We start from the raw sequence: 3423 nt of genomic DNA on the forward strand, positions 1-3423 counted from the left end.
CTCAAGGTGGCTAAATCTACAGGACCGTCCCCTTTCAAAACCCAGTAACTGCTCTCTTCACTTGTCCCTTTTGGCTTAAAGGTTACTAGCCCTAAGTTACTACACAGCTCCTACGTTTGTCCCTTTAAACCCTCCCCTTTTAATTGTCCTACTTCGAGCATGCCTTTTTTTCTTTTTTTTTTTTTTTTTCCTTGCTGGGGCCAACTGCTTTTAAGATAAAGAGGATAGGATTTGGGAGAGTAACTCCTTAAATTTTGTCTTGTCAATCAAGTAAGAGGAAAAGTCTTTACTTAGCCTGAAGAAGACAATAGTGTCGTTGGAGGCTGGAGGAAATTGAAAAAGGATTAGAACAACTGCTGAAGAAAATGCTTTAGGAAGTGAGTTAATGGTGAATAAAGGGGTAGCAGAACAGCATGGAGGGCCTAATTGCACAGAACTCAATTGGCAAGCTTGCCTGAATTTCTCCAGCAGTGCTTAGCAGAACAAGATCAAGAGAGTTGTTAAGACAAAACAAAGTAAAACAAAACACAAGTGATAGGGTTTGATTAAATTGGGGATGATGGAAGATGAAAAGAATCATAGCATCAAGAGGTACTAAGAAAGGTCACAGCCAGGACCTAAGTATCCAGGACCCAGGACACTGAAGGGAGACAAGAGAAGCGAATAAGAGGTTAATGGTTAAACTTTCAGTCCATTTGGAAGAAGTATCAGTTAGAATAATTATGAAATATTATTAATCACAAAAGGCACAGTAATTGTGTTTTTTAAATTTTACAACCAGATACAGCTCTGCTTACTTGCAGCATAGCTTCTATGCCAGTAGTAAGGCTGCCTATAATTTAAACTACCCTTTAAGATAATAGGATTTGTGTAATGTTCTTGTTATTATTCAGAAATTCCTCTTTGGGCTCTCTCTGAAAGTTTGATTTTACAAACACACATTTACTTTCTCGAATTTAACTCTTTTTTTTTTTTATTTTTTTAATTTTATTTTTCTCTGGGGGGAAGGTAATTAGATTTGTTTATTTTTGGAGGAGGTACTGGGGATTGAACCCAGGACCTCATGCATCATAAGCATGCACTCTACCACTTGAGCTATACCTGCCCCCTCTTAGAATTTAACTCTTTAAAACTTCCTTTTCATTTTGCTTCAGTTTTTACTTTGCTTCTAAGAATTTGCACTTTAGACAAATTGAGAACAACCAACAGATTTTAGACCTTGATGTAAAATAAGCACAAAGGAAAGGAAAAAAAAGAGAAGAAATGCAAAATAATCACTTTAACAAAAACAATCAAGTTCTTGATTGCAATACGAAAACAGGAGAAACTGCTGTGTGAACTCACAAACTCTGCACAAAGGTTGCCAGGGGAACAATACTCCTAGGTTTCCTGGTTCTCAAAAATGTACCACTGTAATGTTTGTCTGTCTCTTTTCTTTTCCTTTTGAAAATCTTAACTGAAAATCTCCTCTAAGCTTCTGAGATCTTTGTTATTCACCTTGTAAATTCACTCTTTAGAGCTCACATCACAGAGTTCACTAAGTTGGCAACATATAAAAAGGCATTGATTTTTTTCCTTCAGAAGTTATGAGTGCTGCCTGCAATGATAATTTTACTCTCCCTAGAGCCTCTAAAAATAGAAAAGTGTAAATTGGTTTTGCCTCTAAGTAGCTTTCATTTTTGTTTACTCTCTACCTGCAGATTATAAATTCCTCCAGGGCAGGCACTAGATCTACAATCTTATGCAGTTTCCTACAGAAATTAAAACAGATCTAAACCCAGAGTAAGAAGTAAATAACTCTTTTTGGCTAGTATTCCATATAAGATTAAAAAGTAGTTTTCGAAATTGTGAATTGGTTTTTTCTTTTCAATTTGTTAAAATGAACTCAGGTCTTTACCATCACTAAATAATCTCATCTAAGGAAAAGACTGCAGAGGTAACAGTGCTTTTATTCTATACTGGGCAGTATGTGCTTCTATCCTTGTTTGAAACATTCTCAGGTAGATTGAAAGGGAACGGCCATTTTCTATTGTCTGTTCTAGCCATTGTCTCCTGGTGGTGAAGGCTGCCCTTCATTTGTGTGACAAAGCAAACTGAACAAAATTAGTCAAGAATAAATTTAAGGCCATAGTTAGGGATTTACTAAGACAAATAATTAACCAAGACTCTTGGTCCAAGACATTACTGTTTATGAAAAGAAAATGAATTCTAAATAATAAAACAAATATAAATTAATTCATCTGTCAAATATACACACATGGATTTGCTAAATATTTATTAAATATTTATATAAGTGCACCATAATTCGTGGGTATATAAAGTTAAAGAAGACAACGTTTTTACTTTCAAGAAGCTTAAAACGCATTAATTTCTTTTCATGGGAGAAAAATATTTACTCTTTCTATATTATCCTAGTCACAGCTGGTTTACAAGTAGAATTTCAATTTTAGATACTGTTAACAAGACAACAGCCCCAAAATGGAGTCATGTATGCTAAGTCTCCTATCATCAAACTGAGGCTTAGTTATAGCTTTGGCTCTCCCAGAAATGGAATCTGAAACCAGTCAGTCAGGAGCCACCTGATCAGCACTAGTGAGGTAACCTGCCAGATAGACCCTGCCGTCCCCTAAAGGAAAGTCAGTTTGCAATAACCAACGGCTTCTTTGCCTCGTTTATTTTCCTTGTTCCCGCTCCCTTCTGCCTATAAGTCTCTCATTCTGAACAGTTCCTTGAGGCACCTTTCTACCTGCTTCTACCTGCTAAATTGGATGCTACCCGATTTGAATTGATTTTTGCTCAAACTCTTAAAATGTTTAATATGCCTCAGTTTATCTTATAACAGTTCTGTTAGTAACAGTAAGAGGCGGGAACCGAAGGAGACCCCCGGGCCCAGACGCCATGATTAACCAGACAGGGTACCTGCTGAGCCCCTGGGCTCGCTGCCTTCGCGCTGTGTTTGCGCCGCCTTCGCGCCGCCTCAGGAAAAGCCGGGTCCGTTCCTCTAGGAGCCTCCAGGGCTTCTGTCTTAGGAGCTTTCAGGCTTTACTTGAACATTTCTTTTCTAGACTCGTCTGGAAATGGCCAGAGTTGGAGTGGGTCCGACTGAAAAACTGGACCGGGTCCGACTTAGAAACGGGACCGGGTCCACGTTCCGACCACAGTCGAGTTAGAACCAACACTGGTTCCGGGTCAGACTGCATCCAGCTTAAGCTCGACGGGGCCCAGCGTGAAGCCTCAGGTGAACAAAACTTTTTTTTAAGGCCGAACAAGCAGGATAATCTTAACCAAGATAATGTTTAAGTACAGCGGCCACAGCGGAGAACTTTTAACCTGGACAAGCTTTTCCATTTCCGAGGCGCCCTACAGAACATGGGGTCTCTGCCAAGCACGCACAGTAAAGGGTCGAGGGAAAATTATTTTTCC

The 3423-nt window shown here is 38.9% G+C and overlaps 1 non-coding gene across 1 annotated transcript; it reads right to left on the minus strand.

Moving 5' to 3' along the window:
- Window positions 1–1032: 1032 nt before the first annotated feature.
- TRNAH-AUG (transfer RNA histidin (anticodon AUG)) lies at window positions 1033–1106 on the minus strand. Its single transcript has one exon. It is a non-coding gene; the product is annotated as a tRNA-His (tRNA).
- Window positions 1107–3423: the final 2317 nt, after the last annotated feature.

The sequence above is a fragment of the Camelus bactrianus genome, chromosome 12 (genome assembly GCF_048773025.1).
Source record: "Camelus bactrianus isolate YW-2024 breed Bactrian camel chromosome 12, ASM4877302v1, whole genome shotgun sequence".
Classification (NCBI taxonomy): domain Eukaryota; kingdom Metazoa; phylum Chordata; class Mammalia; order Artiodactyla; family Camelidae; genus Camelus; species Camelus bactrianus.